Below are 16,966 nucleotides of genomic sequence, written 5' to 3'. Positions count from 1 at the left end.
CTAAAATAAATACCAATATAATGATTCAGCAATCATGATCATTTGTTAAATCCTACCTTCTCCTTTGATCTTTCTCCCAGTGTTTAGGGGCATTTGGACTAAACCCATTCTAATGTTTTCATGTTAAAAAGCGTATCAATAATATGGGACAGGGGGATGGAACTAGTTGATGTCCTGGAGAGGCTGGGCCCTCTGGGTTTCAGGACTTATCTTGTGCAGGGACCCATCTGGAGGTGGTAAGGTTCCAGACAGTAATCATAGTGTACGGGACCTTCGTAGAATCTCAGATAGAGCCCTAGGTGTTCCAGGGTTGACAGGAATGGTTTTGCTTGGGGTTTGGCTAACCATGTAGCAATATATCTGGCTGAAGCTTGCAAAAAAGTAACCTCTTGACACTATTTGAACTCACTCTCTCAGCCACTGATACTTTATTAGTTACACTTCTCTTCCCCCTTTGTTCAGGATGAAATTGTTAATCCCCCAGTGCCAGGGCTGGATTCATCCCTGGGAGTCATCTTCCATGTCACCAGGGAGACTTTCACCCCTGGGTGTCATGTCCCACGTGGGGGGGAGGGCAATGGTTTCACATGCAGAGTTGGGCTTAGAGAGACTGAGGCCACATCTGAGCAACAAGAGGGGTCCTCCAGAAGCAACTCTTAGGCATGCCTGTAGGTAGGCGAACGCTCTCCGCTACTGCGTAAGCTGACAAGAGCAAGACTCAAGGCTAACCCAATGCCCTTCTTTCAACTATGTCCAAGTATTAGGTCTATCTTACTAAAAGCTGTGGCCAGGACAATTGGAAAAATTGCTTTTTCCAGAGGTAGCCCTTTGGTAACTAACTGCTGCCTTAGGGAAATTCCAAGGGCAGTCTCTTTCTAATGTCCAGGTTTCTTTACAGTAATTACAAAACTAAGGTTTTGAATCTTTCTGCTCAGTGAGCTTTTTTCTTTTTACTGCAAAAGTACCAATTTATATACATACATACATTCATATATGTGTTTGTATAAGGCACCTAATTATTTCTAAGCAGTTCAGGTAGAGATCGCTAAGATTTATTTTGTTAATTTGTTGGTACCATCCGGAAGTATGAGAGTATACATTGACCAGGCAGGCAGACACAGATGGAGAGCTATTTACACAAGAAACAGAAACAGATAAACACTTTTGAGAGGGACAGATAAAGGATTGAATATACATTATCTCATCCCATTTTTACCTTACTGCAGAACAATTTTAACTGAAATATCTTTCATCTTAACTGTAATGGCAATATTTTCATTTTAATTCACATTGAGGCCAGATTATGTTACAGACTTAAACCTTTTATTCATAGACTCATAACTAAACTCTTTCCAATTTTCAATACAGTTCAATGGTTCCATTTTAAAGGAATTTCAATAATCAGTAGCTAATTTAGAACTTTTGACCAACACAAATGCAGATGACACCAACTAACATATGTAAACAGACACTTACTACTTATTATATTTAAGTAACACACCAATTAATAGGTAGACTGAACACACCAGTTCACAATTGCACAGGCATTAAATGCTTAACACACCGATAAACAATTAAATAAGCACTGAACACTACACCTAGGTAACACACCAACCAGCCCCTGAACAGGCCTGCTTAATGTCATTCATACCAGTTAACTGTTGGATACTCGTTCTTCAGGCCCATATTCAACAGACCCCCGAAACTTGGTATCCAGACAGTAGAAGGTGTAGAGGTGGGAGGAAGGGGACACCTCTGAAGCAGGACAGGCCTCACAGCCAGGACCAGGGTGGCTCAAGCCACCGTGTTTACTCCCCGATCCACTTTGGCCCCAGTGACCCACTCACTCTTCAGATGTCTGGACACGGACCTGGAAACGGTTTCTCTCTTTGCAGCTTTTTAAGGTGCCAAGATTCTCCGGTGTGCCAGCAGGACAGGGAAGCCCGGCCTCCCAGCCACTCGAGCCAGTCCAGCGGCTTGGTCACCTGGCTCACCTGCTCTGCCGGCCTCCAGCACCTTGGCCACTGTCCCTTCCTGGTCGCCAGATTGTTGCTGGACTAGGTGGCAGATTCTTTTGCTCAGTGAGCTCAAAGGACCAACTCCAGAGACACCGGGTTTCAAAGAGAGAAAAGTGTTATTACTAGGCGCCTAGTAGGAAAGCAGTGGGCCCATCAGCCCCAAAGTCTGTCCGTCTCCCTTAACTGCAGCAATGCTGGTAGTTGTATGCCCTTACAAGACGAGCAGGGTTTGGGAGGACGAGCACAGCAGCCCTGGATGATGTGACTGGAGGTGGTGTGAGTATTGGGCGAGCACTGATGGATCACACGCTGAGTCACTGGGCGTATGTGAGAAAACGACCTTCACATGACCTTGGTGTGGTTTTGGGTCTATAATGGGGCAAAGGTGACTGGCAGGTTCGAGTCTGAGCTACTGCGCATCTCAGACAAGCCCACTGTGGTTGGATCCAGTCTCGGTTCTCAAGGTCAGCTTGGACTCGGGGTGGGTTAGTTCCAGACTGGCCCGAGGCCCTTTGGTAACAAACACTCAGGGCTGTCTCTGGTGATCACAGACTCTAAAGCTGAAAAACTGGATAACTGGTACCAATGAAGGTCAGCCACAGGTTTTCACAATCACAGACTCACACTGTAAAGGCTATCCACTCATTATCAGAGGCAGGGCAGATGGACTACAATTTAGAGGTTTCAGACATTTCCCTCTGTCTACCCCAACAGACCGGAAAGCAAAAAGGAATATCAATATAGCGATTCAGCAATCAAAATCATCCCTTAAATCCTGATTTCTCAGTTCATGCTGGTGGATTTTCTTCCACAGCACTAATAATGGTTAATATTAGGTATAAAGTTAGAATTGGGCATTGCTACGAAGTTTGCTGATGTGACAAGGCCTCTCCGTGGCTTTAGGGGAGTGGGCATGGAGCCGTGGGGGGTGGGCAGCCTGCCTGTGTCCCACGCGACGTGGACAATTAGGAATCGGGGAGCAGGACACTGGATCCCGGGCCCCTCCCGAGCTCCTGGCGCGGCACGGAAGCCGCTTCAGGCAGCTCCAGCCTGGAGACAGCTGTTCTAGTTTCCCCAAACATTTGAGAATTTGGACCTGTCGGTGGAGTAAATGAAACAGATTTTGTTTGTGAAGGATAGTATTAGTTAATTCCCCAAAGTTCCAGTTTAGAGGCTGTTAGGAAGAATATCTTCCCTGACATTGAAGCCAAGATGTCAGTACCTTATGTGCACATTGAGAAAGTTATCTAAACTTTTTACTTTCTAAAGCAAGGAGAGGTGACTTTTCAACCCGGGAAGTCGGCCAGGGGCCTCATCTCATGGAAATCTGCCTGCGTGAATTGGGGAGGTTTGCTGATTCAAGACATCCCTTCCGTGGCAGGAAATCCATGTTCTGACACGGTATTAGAAACTAATACATCATTCCCTACAACTGTTCAATGGGCTCTGTGTTTTTAGGTAATTTTTCTAAACCTGGGACAAGCAAAGTAGATTCTTCAGTAACCAGGAGACTGCAGCAAAGGTCGTCATAGTAGATTAAATGCAATTCTGTAATTAACCAAAATGTTTCAGTTCACCAAATTCTTCCTTACCTCTTGCATTGGGAGCCTCAGAAGAAACAGAAGCTGAGTCCTTTCACTCTGGGGATTGCAGCTCTTATACGGGTGTAGGGTGCAGTGAATTGTGTTGGTAAAACAACAACTATTAAAGTACAATTACATCATTAATCCGATGCGAAGAAGACAGGGCTCTGAAGCAGGTGAGGGGAGAACCGTGTCCCGAGGAAGGAGCTGGCATCTGGGGAGCGCTTTGTCCGCCTCAGTGTTCCCCAGGCACCATGTGATGCCAGCATGTAGTGGGAGCTCAGAAAATGTGTTTTCTTATATAAAATAAAATTCTTTTTGAGAAACTTAGATATTTTAGAAATTGATTTTTAGAAGGCCTAAGACTCCCCATTAGAGGGTTAGGTGACATTGTGTTCCTCCAAGTTTTTGCCAATATTTAGATTTTTGACCCTTCCTACCAGATAATCTGGAAACACTGACCCACCTTCTGCCAGCAGGGTGTTGACAGCTGCAGGATCCCACTTTCTCCAAGTCACTGACTTGGATAGAAATCACCCTTCTGAGAGGAGGGTAGCGGAGGAGCTGGAATTCCTGTGTCCACACCCATGGGCTGCGTGAGGGTTCCCGCCCCAACGTGCAAATGGAGAAACCATGGAAGGGGGTTTCTTATTTTTTTTCTTCTCACCTTATTCAGGAAATGGTCTTCCACCCGGAGGGCTGGGTGTGCGAGTGTGCACACCCACATGTGCCCACACACCCATGGGTGCCGCCGCTTCTCTGACGCAGAGAACCCAACTCATTGGTGTTCACTTGAGATTCCTGAAAGCTCTTCTCAGGAAGCAACAGCAGGTATAAGATGTGAGCTCTCAAAAAACGTCTGCTAAATGTAATTCTTGTCAGGAAAGGAAAGCCCTTTGTGGGCAGCGGGGAGGCCTGCAGGTGGCCGGTCAGTGAGAAGCCGGCCACTGATTGCCGAGCATGCAGCTGGGACCAGCTACCAGTCAGGCTGCTTTGAAAACTGTAGGGACATAGTGCCATGGGGAGCCACGAGGGGCCACGAGGGGCCACGAGGGGCCACGAGGTGCCACGAGGGGCCACGAGGGGCCACGAGGTGCCATGGGGCCACGAGGTGCCACGAGGTGCCATGGGGGGCCACAAGATGCTATGGGGAGCCACGAGGTACTGCGGGGGCCCACGAGGTGCTGTAGGGCCCACGAGGTGCTGTAGGGGCCACGAGGTTCCATGGGGGCCACGAGGTGCCACAGGGGCCACAAGGTGCGGTGGGAGCCACAAGATGCCATGGGGAACCACGAGGTGCCCTGGAGAGCCACGCAGTGCTGGCCTTCAGTCTCCCAGGTACAGCAGGGCACGTGGGTCAGCAGAGGTGCCCAGGACCAGGCTGCAGGTCCCGCCTCTGCTTGAGGGCTTTGCGGCCCTCTGAGTCCACGTCAGAAGCTCTGGCCAGCCCCCGGTGGCACCTCGCCTCCCACCTGCCTCAGTGCCCTGCTTCAGGGCCATGCCTCCTCCTCACCCGCTGTGGTCGGGGCCTAGGTCGGTCCTCAGGGTGGGGCCCAGCACACCAGGCACTGCCCGAGCGGGTCCGGGCCGGAGCAGGAGGCCGCCAGGCTGCCGCGCAGATGACATGCCCATCGCCTGTGTGACACGCAGCTGCAGCCTGCATGGGCCCAGCACCCTGGGCCCCTGGGCAGCCCGTCCATCCCCTAGGAGAAGGGACACGTGGCGGGCGCAGGGCGGCCTCCCCTCCCGGGTGGCGTTGTTATGCGGCAGGGGTGGTTGCCTGGACCCGCAGAGCGTTTCCCCGGCTGGCAGGAAAGAGGGAGTCAGGGGCGTAAAGTGACAAATTTTCTAAAAAAAATTTTTATTGACAAATCTCCACACACATACATTCCATAATGGTGTACAGTCAATGGCTCACAATATAATCACATAGTTATGTATTCAGCACCATGATCGTTTTCACATTTGCATCACTCCAGACAAAGAAATAAAAAGAAAAAACTCATACATCCCATACCGCTTACCCCTCCTTCTCACTGACCACTAGCATTTCAATCTACTTAATTTATTTTCCCTTAGCCCCCCCTATTATTTATTTATTTTTATTCATGTTTTTTATTCATCTGTCCATACTCTGGATAACAGGAGCATCAGAGACAAGGTTTTCACAATTGCACAGTCACATTGTAAAAGCTGTATATTATACACTCGTCTTCAAGAATCCAGGCTACTGGAACACAGCTCTATAGTTTCAGGTACTTCCCTCCAGCCTCTCCAATATACCATAAACTATAAAGGGATATGTATATAATGCATACAAATAACCTCCAGGATAACCTCTCTACTGTATTTGAAATATCTCAGCCACTGAAACTTTATTTTGTCTTATTTCTTGATGCTGGGTCCCAACTCATCCTGGGAGTTTCGTTCCATGTTGTCAGGGAGACTTACACCCCTGGGAGTCAAGGAGGGAGGGCAGTGAGTTCACCTGCTGAGTTGGCTTAGAGAGAGAGGCCACATCTGAGCAACAAAAGAGGCTCTCTGAGGGTGACTCTTAGGCATAATTATAAGTAGGCTCAGCCTGTCCTTAGCAGGAATAAGTTTCATAGGGGTGAACCCCAAGATTGAAGGCTCAGCCTATTGATTTGGTTGTCTCCACTGCTTGGGAGACTATCAGAAATTCTCCAAATGGGGAAGTAGAATATTTCCTCCTTTCCCCATTCCCCCAAGGGGACTTTGCAAATACTTCTTTATTCACTGCCTGGGTCACTCTGGGATTTATTGGGGCATCACACTAACCTGGACAAACCAACAAAATCATGTGATACATTTTTGCTTGCTTTGGAGATGGGGGGGGGGCCACATGCCAAGGAATGTGGGGTTCCCCTCTGTTAGACCTGGAGGATAGGATCCCTTCCCCCAGGATGTAACCTACCCCTGGCCAATATTTCAGAAAGCCTTTCTCATCCTAAATCGCACCAGCCTGGAGTTTCCTCCACCCTGCATCAGCTGCCCTCTTGTGAGAACCCCCATTACTCTGCTCCCATGCTCCAGCAAATGCACCCTTGTGTAAACTCCCCTTACACGCTGTCTGCCCTCCAGCATTTACAGCGCATGCCTAAGGCAGCGTCTGAACTTTAAACTTAACCAGTGGACAGCCGACAACTCCTAACTTAGCCCCTGTGTCTGAAAAACAGCCAATAGAGACCTGCCTTACCCTTGCTCTCCAACTCCCTAACCCTAACCCTAAGCCTTGAAAACCCTGTCCCCTGCCACCTGGGCAGCTGTTTCTCTCTCCCTCTTGAAATGCTGCACGGGTGGGTCCATTTCTCCCTGAAATAACGCCTTTGCCTGAACTCCTTTGTTTCTGTCGCATTCCTGGTGAGTTTTCTGAGTCTCCCTTTCACCCCAGCAAGGAAATGGGGACCTCGGTCTGAGAACCCCAAAAAGCTTGAACACGGATTCTGCCAGCACCCTGAGGAGTGTGGTAGTGGAGTCTTCCAGAACCTGGCGCAACAGAGCGGCCTGGCAGCCCGTTGGCTTCGGCCTTGTGACACTGAGACCATGGGTGGCCACGGTTTTAAGACACTAGGTGCGTTGTGACTTGCTAAGAAGCAGCGGAAAGCAAATGCATTGGGGTGCAGCCTGGGCAGGGCCCCGGCCCAGTGTTTCCCTCTGGTCTGTTACTCGCTGCTGCACTAGAGAAGAGAACCTAGGACAAGGCAGGCAGCCACTTCCAGGAGCCGCTGCGAGGGTGCTTTCCACGCGGGGGTCACACTGCCATGTCGCCCTGGCTGGGCTGTGGGCGCTGGGTGAGCGCCCTCGGCTTGTCTGTGGCCGTTGGGGCAACTTGCGGGCGACTCCCCGGCGGTCGGCGGCACTGGCCAAGGAGTGTGCCCTCAGCAGGGGTCTGGCGCCACGTCCGCAGGGCCTCACCATGAGAACTGAGCCATTTCCAAGTCAGCAGAAGATGTCCATCCGCGCCACCCTCCGTGGACTTTCCACCTGGCGGCCTTCTGGAAAGCAACTCGCCGCTCCCCATGGCCGTGGGAGCCGATTCCTGTAAGTGGCTCCGTGTTCTCACAGGCGAGCGCCCCTGACCCTGCCGCGGGCTGCCGCTCCTGCCCAGACCAGCCCCTAATGCGGTTTGCGCGCGACAGGCTGGCGCGCGCCGGCCCCGCTGCAGGGACGAGCCGCAGGCCAGGGCGTCCACGCGGGCCTGGGCGCCGCGGTGTGTGGGTGCCCAGGTGCCGCCGCGCCCTCACTTCCTGACTCCTGAGTGCTGTCTGGCCCTTTGTCAAGTATGTCCGGCATTTTTAACTTTTAAAATTTATGGGTAATTCCCTAGTTCTTTTATGGTGTTTGATTCCTTGATGCATTTAAAGGTGTTTCCCGATTTTCCTCTGGCATTCCTGGGTGCTGCAGGGTAGTGTCTTCTGGTCGACTTGTCAGTCATATCCTCTAACTTTGGAATTAATACTTTTTTCTTAAAGAACTGTGCTCCAGCAGCCTAAAAGTACTAGGAGCCTCTCACCTGGCTGTTGCCTCCACAGTCTCCTTCCTGTCTTTGGACTGGAATTTGGGCCTGTGGGACGCCGGAGGGAAAACTGAGGACTGGCCAGCTGGGGCCCCACCCGAGTCCTGGGACCAGGGTGGTCCCGATGCCGAGCGGAGGGCACGCCGACCCCGGAGCAGGCGGGCCGGCAGGGACAACAGCTTTCCTGGCCCAGGCAGGAGGGAGAGACCCGCCGGGGCCTCTGCCAGGCGTGGGGAGGGGGCAACGCCCCTTTCCTGCAGGGTAAGGGCAGAGCAGGAGAGGGTGAGCCGCGGCCCAGGGCAGGTGGCAGGGGCGCCCAGGCCTGGTGAGCTGAGCCCAGCGCACAGGGCGGCGGGGGTCCGGCCTGCGCCCACCCCAAGTGGGGCCACCCTCTGGTAAACAGGAGGCGCTCATGGGAGACTGGGCGGTGAGGCAGGAGACGGAGGGCTTGGCTCATGAGGACGGCCACCGGGGGCTCATGAGGACGGCCACCGGGGGCGTGGGGCCGCATGGGGCTCTGCAGCCACCTTCCCGTTGGAGAAAACGGCCCAGGGCAGGTGGTTTGGCACAGTCCCTCTAGCGCTTTCAGCGGGTCCCCAGCTCTTTGGGCCTTTTCTGTCCCTGATCAGCCCTGAACTGTGGGAGTACAAGGGGGCACTTCTTCAGCTTCTGGGAGACTCTGGGGCGCCCCAGCCTCGGGAGCATGCAGGGAAGCGCCCCCCTGCCGCCTGTCCTTTGCTCCTTGTCCGCAGAGGGGAAGGGCGGGGGCCTTGCCGGCCGCAGCAGTCACTTTCTGGCCAGACGGAACTGGAGGATGCCCTGGATTTATGCTCAAAATCCTGGAAACGCCACACTGACCGCTGACGATGCGGCACATTGCGGCTAGCACGTGGCCCCCTCCCTCCTCTCCACCTTGGCCCAGGTTCTGCCTTTTCCAAAAAGTGCCCAAATCTGACTTTCCTATTGGGGTCCCGTTCAGAAACAGCTCTTTAAGGAGTCCTTCTCTGACCACCGAGCACCTCCCATTAGATGTATAGCATGGTTGAGTTTCCATTTACAGCACTTAACCTATCTGTTTTATATTTATTAGAAGAAATAATTGCCTTTATTCTTCTATTAGATACAATTGGGTGGCCAGATAAAATACAGGACACCAGTTAAATCTGAATTTCAGATAAACAATGAACACATTTTTTCAATATAAGAATGTCTCATGACATACTCAGGAAATATTAAGAAATATTAGTTAATATTCTTATATTAGCTAGATAGCCAATCTGGAATTTGTATTTAATTGAACATTCTGTATTTTATATTTGGAAGTCTGGCAGCCCTACTCATAAATGCTTTGCAGAGCTTTGCTTGCTCCTGTTGGTTCTGCAGAGCTGGGCCTCAGCTCACGGCCGTTGCATGAAATGGAGAGCCCAAATGTGACTGTAGCTAAGCCATCCTACAGGGAAGGACCAAGGAGTTTAATGTAATAACTGCTTTTAAGTCATCTATGTTAGTATGGCATTAATGTGTTGACAGTAAATTTTTATCCAATCTAAAAAAGAAAATAGTTGCAAGCAAGAACTTTAATTAGAAATTTAAATATTTAAAAATAAACATTGGAGGGAACATTTGAAAGATATTTAAGTATACCTGAAAATATCTTTTTGAGTTGTCAAGAAATATTATGTGGTTAAGAAAATCCTCTTGCTAAATATTAATGGATCACTCACAAGAAAAAATATATGCTGTTTAAAGATGTATTATGAGTTGAATCAAGACAAAGTTATAAAAAAGATAGTACAAGTACTACTAATTTTTAGAATAATGAGCTGATTTCCATATTAGGCTTTGAAAAGGAAAGAAAAAGGGTTGTACATGCACTAGCCCTTTTGAATGAACTTTGTATTTTAATACAAAATATCTGTAAGATTGGTTTCCTTAAACCAAACTTCCCCTGTCTACATGTTGGTCCCTAAAACCTACTCCGACAGTGTAAGTCAGGAGTTGGGCAAGTTCCATTATCACATTAAGTTCCCTATAATTAGTGCGATGACATTGGGATGGTAGAGCAATGAAATGATACTGACACAGCCAAGTTAAAAGAATGGTTGTATAAGCAGGTGGTTTGTGCACCCACAAAACAAGGCGCAAGTGATTGAAAATGGAAAACATTTTGAATCTCATTAGCAACAAAGAAACACACTTTCTAATAATGAGATATATTTCTTTACCAGTTAACTGAGCTACAAATTTTAAAATGATACAATTTATTGTTGCCAGCACTTCCTATACTGTGGGTGGGAGGGAAAAACCGCCTTCCTAGAAAGGATCTTGGTTATGGCTATATATATATATCACCAACCTTAAAAAGTTCATACTCTTGGCCTAGTAATGGCCCTTCCTGAAAAAGTAGAGACCCATCCTAAGATCTGCGTGGATGCCCACTGCACTTTGAAGAGGGGAGGACCTCTCAGCCTGGCCTCGCCCACCTCTGCTTCCTGCTGCTTCCACCCTGGGGGGGCCTGGCAGGTGCCAGGAACCAGGTGCGCCTTTTCACCTGGGACCGTGACCTGTAGGCCTGCTGTCATCTCTGGCCGAGCTCTGCCCCTCCCACTCCAGGCCCTGTGAGGCCCATAGGACCTAAGGGGGGCCGTCCCTGCCTGGCCTCACCAGGCAGACCCCTGCCCACGTCCCTCTTCCAGGTGGCAACTAAGTCAGACTGGGAAATGTGCATCCACCTGCTCAGAACCTTCAGGGCCTGCGGGAAAGTGCCTTCACCTGGGCGGGTGCTCAGGGGCTGGGCTGGGCAGCCAACCCGCCGCCTTTGTCCTGGCGGGGGAGGCTGTGAGGAAAGATGTTCTGGGATTGCATTTTCCCCGTGGGTATGAGATCCAGTCTACCTGGTCCCCAGTCGTCCCCATTCAGATTGTAAGTGCATTATCAAGGAAACTTTTTAAAAATTACTACCTTTCAATTTAAACAAAAACTGAGTCTAGCTACAAGTCCTAAATTGAACTTTTTTTTTTTTAACAGCTGACTGTCTTACAAATAAACTTAAAAGGTTTCCAGTTTTGGAAACCTTTTGGTAGTCAAGCCACTTTCAATATTCTTGCAATTTATTTAATTAATGCTTCTGCTTTGTTACAATAGAAACATATATTTCTACATTATTCCTTATGGCCATTAAAAATTTAAAATAGGTATCTGGTTCTCACCTGTTAAAAATGAATCCAGATGTTCACCCACTGAAAGGTTGCCAGTTTTTTCTATCGTAGATTTAACTGGAGAATAAATTTGAACCAATTCTGGAGGGACTGTTATCACAGATGGCCAAGGGATAATAAACCTTCAGGTTGGGTTGGGGTCCTTGAGAACTGGGACACTTGAACTGGTTTTAATTATTTGAAACACTGCACCCTGCATCATCCGAGGAGATTAAAGGTGTCTCTTAGTTAAGCATTGCTGTAACAACGATACCTAATGAGCTTTTAACACCAGACCTTTGATCTTGTCTTAACTTACTGGCTTCTCTTCCTGTAATTTGCTGCTTGTCTCCAGGCTATCACAGGGCCAGTGCCTTCCATCCTCCTTCCTGCAGAAGCCCTGCGTCCCCAGGCTGCCCCTTCCTCCCTCAGGCATGGGGTGACCGGTTAGGCAGGGCCTTCGGACCCGTGTTTGCCTGGTATACAGCAGGTGCTCAGTGCAGAAGAGGGGTGGTGTGTGAAGCCACAGGCTTACGTGGCATCATTTATGCAGTCCCGGCGGGCGCAAGGAGAGTGGACATTCCTGGTTCCCGGAGGCGCGTGGACGTGGCTCCCGAAGCTGCTGCCTTAGGTCATCAATTCCATCAGCTGGGACCCACTGCACCTGACGACCCTCAAATGAGGAAAATGGGGGGTGGGGGGCGGAGGCGGGGCCCGCTGGGGGTGGGGGCAGGGGTCCTGAGGCAGGGGTCAGCTCCGGCTGCCCTGCTGTCTGTGGACATCCCTGGTGCCCGAAGGAGCCGCAGAGCTGGCGGCGCGCGTGGAGCCCCCGCTGTCCCACAGGTGGGCGGCCTCTGGCCAGGCCCGCAGCTGGCTCTCGGCCCCGGCAGGACACGGCGTTGTGCCCCGCATCGGATGGTGTGTCCAGGCCCAAGTGCACTGGTCTTCCATGAGCCTTTGAGGTGCAAAGCTCACTGTCCCTCGGAGCTCCCTGAGGATTACCTGGAATAGGCGTTTTCTCAAATGCTTTATCTTAGTCGACCACCTTCACTTTACATTTGAGCATTTTTAGCTCTGTAAAAATTCTCTTTATGTTAAATATTGGGCTTATGTGGACAATTTTTATATATCTGGCTAAAAAGAATATCGATGTCCAAATAAATGTGAGAATGGAAGATTTTATAGATGTGGATTTTATCCCTGCACAGATGTGATGTGTGTGTTTGACGCCTGCCTGGAATTGGCGGACGCAGCTGACAAATGTCTTTAAAGGTGAGTGTGCACACGAGAGAAGGCCCGGGGTCCTGCTCGCCAGCCGGGCCGGGGCAGAGCCGGCAGAGTGGGCAGCCCCAGACACAGGGTCCGGGGCAGGATGCACGTGTGAAACGCGAAAATCCAAAGTCCTCTGGGAAGGGATCAAGTTAGCAGCAAGTTTGTCAACATGTTTTAAATAAAACTTTATGCAACGAGGAAATAGTGGAAGTTTAGTAAGTTTTGCCACAGAATTGACTAGTTTTCACTACATGGCAACTCATTTAGTTGCTTTAATCTGTCAACACTTCAATATACTTTTAAAAATAAATAGAAAGCTTAACCTTTTAATAAAATAGTTAAGGAAAACAGACAAACATTTCAGATGCATCTTCTGCAAAGAGAACGGGACTCGGGGCCGAGTGGCCACAGCCTGGCCGAGGGCTGCTCTTGAGGAGGGCAGGGGGGCCGTGGACCCACGGCGAGGGCCTGGGCCTGGCCGCAGGATCCCAGCACTGGACGCGAGGCCCTGTCAGCGCCCCTGCAAGCCCGGCCAGGTGGCGCTCATCAGGAGTGACTGAAGGCCTTCCTCACCCAGCAAACTCACGGGCAAAACTGCAGAACGGTTCTCCAGCCTGCCCCGAGTTCATCCGTGATTCCTTCTGCACACGGTGTAAACAAGGGGAGGTGAGCTGGACAGACGGACTGGACAGAGGGGCTGGACGGACGGGCTGGATGGACGGGCTGGACGGGCTGGACGGAGGGACTGGACGGATGGGCTGGATGGATGGGCTGGACAGAGGGGCTGGACGGGCTGGACGGAGGGGCTGGACGGAGGAGCTGGACGGAGGGGCTGGACAGGCTGGATGAATGGGATGGATGGAGCGGCTGGACGGACAGGCTGGACGGGCTGGACGGAGGGGCTGGACAGATGGGCTGGACGGAGGAGCCGGATGGAGGGGCTGGATGGACGGGCTGGACAGAGTGGCTGGACGGACGGGCTGGACGGAGGGGCTGGACGGGCTGGATGGATGGGCCGGACGGAGGGGCTGGATGGACTGGCTGGATGGAGGAGCCGAGGAGGAAGGAGGAGGAGGGTAGGGTGGGAGATGGCGAAGTATGTTTAGCTCAGCTTCAGGCTGCTTTATTGTTCGAAGAACCCACAAAAGGGAGTTGGAAAGGTGAGGAGCTCGCGGCACCATAATTCACTCTTACTGCCCAGCTGTGGTTTTCTTTCTGTGAGAAAGTCAGATGTTGGCCGTCAGCGGTGAACTTTTCCGGGTGAGGGGCACTCACTTTGCCCTCCTCACTCTGAATTACTTTCCACTGGTGACCACTGGAGGCAGAGGGGCAATTTCAAGATCATTTGCTATATAGCATATTTACGTATATGGTTTTCATTTTATATTTATATTTATCGCTTTATGAACTGTAAAATTCACTCCTCTTAAGGGTTTAGTTCAATGACTTTCCACAACATTACGTAGTGTAACCCCCAAACCAGCCCTCTGGACATTTCCACATGCTGCTGCAGCCACTGCCCTGATTCCTCTCCCCTGACGTCAGCTGTGACTGTTCTAGAACTTCACATACGAGAAATCACAAGGCATCTATTGTTTTGTATCCGCCTTCTTTCGCTGATGTTTTTCCCGGAGATTGATCCGTACTGCTGCATATTCCAGTTCTTTTCCTGTCATTCCTAGCAGTATCCCATGATACTAAGACATCCCAATGTCTCTGCATTCTCCTGTTGATGGGCGTTTTCCAGATTTGGGCTATTTTGAAAAAGGCTGCTTTGATGATGATGAGCCTTGTGGGTAAATATTTCGGGGTAAAGCTGTAGGGATCCAGGATAGCTCAGTGTTCGAAAGCAATTATCAAATACCACTCCAAAGTCGTTCTTCTGCTTACACTTCCGCCAGCAATGCATGAAAGTTGCAATGGTCCCTGTCCTCAAAAAACCCAGTATGGCCATTGTTTACATTTTAGCCAGTCTTTTGAGTGTGTAATGATACTTTATTGTACTTTAATTTGATTTTCCCTGATTACTAATGGTTTAAAGCGTCTTTGCATGTGCTTGCTGGCCATTAGTATATCTTTTTAGTGAAACGTCTGTTAACATCTTGTACGCTTTCAAAAAAATTGGATTATTTACTTTCAATATTGTAAACATATTGGTAATATGTATTGACCAAGATACTGATTAACAAGACCATAAAGAAATACTGAAAGTTTTCTTTAGTATAATTGTTTCACAGCGACGCTCCTTTTCCTGCTGTATAAGGAATATAGGAGACAACATACCTGTAGGCATACTTTGTATATTATGGATACGAGTTCCTTCACAGATGTATGATCTGAGAATATATATTCCAGTCAGGGCTTCTTTTTTCATTTTCTTAACAATGTTTTCTTTTATGAACAGGTATTTTTAATTTTGATGTCCAAATTATCTTATTTTTTGTAGTTTGTTGTGAACATATCCCCTTATGAATTGTTCTGGAAGTTTTTTAAATTTGGGGGATTTTTGTCTATGATTTCTTTCATATTAAGTTTTGTGTATGGAGTGCCAAAGGGGCCAAGGTTCTTTTTCTTCCTTCCATATCCAATTTTCCCAGCACAAATTTTTGAAAAGTCTTTACTTTCCTGATTGAAGTGACCTGGTGTCTTTGTAGAAAGCCGGTTTTCATACATGTAGAAAGTCTCTACATGTATGAAGCGACTTCTGGATTCTCCATTCTGTCCTGTCAATCCCACTTTGTTTTACTCCTTCAGGAGCTCCTTGACAGTGCCGCCGCCTTCATATTTCCATATAAATCATAGAACCAACTCGCTAGTTTCTTCAAAGAGGCTGTTGGAATTTTTATTGGAGTTGTGTTGGATCCAAAGGTAAGTTAGGGGAGAATGGAAATCTTAATCAGCTATCACTCTCCATTACTTAACTCTTTTTTTAGTTTCTATCAGCAATGTTTTAAATGGTTTTCAGTTTAAAGATCTGGCATATCTTGTTAGCTTTGTTTTTAGGTATTTGATTTTTTTTTGCTATTGTAAATAATATTGCACTTTTACATTTCATTTCCAATTATTTGTGGCTATAATTTAGACATATAATTGAATTTTACATATATTCACCCCGCATGTTTCCTTTTTTTTTTTTTCCTTAATCAGTCTTGCTGGAGGTTTATCAATATAATCTTTTTGGATAACATTTTTTTACTTTGTTGTTTTCTCTATTGTTTGTCCATTTCTTGTTTTATTGATTTTCACACTTCCATTTTTTTCTTTTTCTTGGGTTTAATTTGTTCTTCTTTTTAATTAAAATTTGGGCAAGAACAGTTGCTTCTCTTTGCCTCTTGGTCTGCATAGCATAAAATATTTACGATCTGGCTGAAACCTTGCTAAATCCTTTTGTGATGCACATTATCATATTGTCTGGTAATATCAACAGTTTCGCTCTTTACAATATTTATTAATTTTTAAATCTTTTTCTTACCTTATTGCACTGACTAGGGCCTTTTCTATAATGTGTAATAGTGATGGCAGTGGGCATTCTTGTCTTTCTCGTGATTTTAGGAGAAAAGGGTTTAGTATGTCACCATTAAGCATGATGATGGTGATGGCATTTTTAAGTCAATAAAGCATATTAATTTGTCAAATACTTCACCATCTCTATTGAGATTATCATGTGATTTTTCCTCTTTATTTCTATGATGTGTCGAAATACATTGATTTTTTTATCATGCATTAGCTAGTTGAAAATTAGTAATACATGCATTGATGAAAACATTTGATTAACAAGATCATAAAGGATAACTGAGAGTTTTCTTTAACTTTTCACAACAATACTTCTTTTCCTGCTGTATAGGGGATAAAGAAGACAACATACTATAGAAATTGGAACAATAATATATATGCGGAACAAAATTGTTTAGCACTTTAAGAATTTTTTGACACATGGACACGTCCTACCATCACACAATCCTGTTTATTGTCTTTTTAAATATCAGTATGATCTATAGGAATTTCTCCTTTTTTATTCCTGATGCTGGTAACTTGTTTCCTTTTTTTTTTTCCTTAATCAGTCTTGCTGGAGGTTTATCAATATAATCTTTTTGGATAACATTCTTTTTTACTTTGTTGTTTTTCTCTATTGTTTGTCCATTTCTTGTTTTATTGATTTTCACTCTTACATTTTTGTTCTTTTTCTTGGGTTTAATTTCTTCTTCTTTTTAATTAAAATTTGGGCAAGAACAGTTACTCCTTTTTGCCTCTTGGTCTGCATAGCCTAAAATATTTACAATCTGGCATGTCACTGAAAAACTTTGCAGATCCCTACTTTAGGTTGAAAACATCTTATTTTTCTTTTAACCTTTTAATTAT

Source organism: Tamandua tetradactyla, chromosome 1, assembly GCF_023851605.1.
Source record: "Tamandua tetradactyla isolate mTamTet1 chromosome 1, mTamTet1.pri, whole genome shotgun sequence".
Classification (NCBI taxonomy): Eukaryota; Metazoa; Chordata; class Mammalia; order Pilosa; family Myrmecophagidae; genus Tamandua; species Tamandua tetradactyla.
This window is presented reverse-complemented; position numbering follows the sequence as displayed.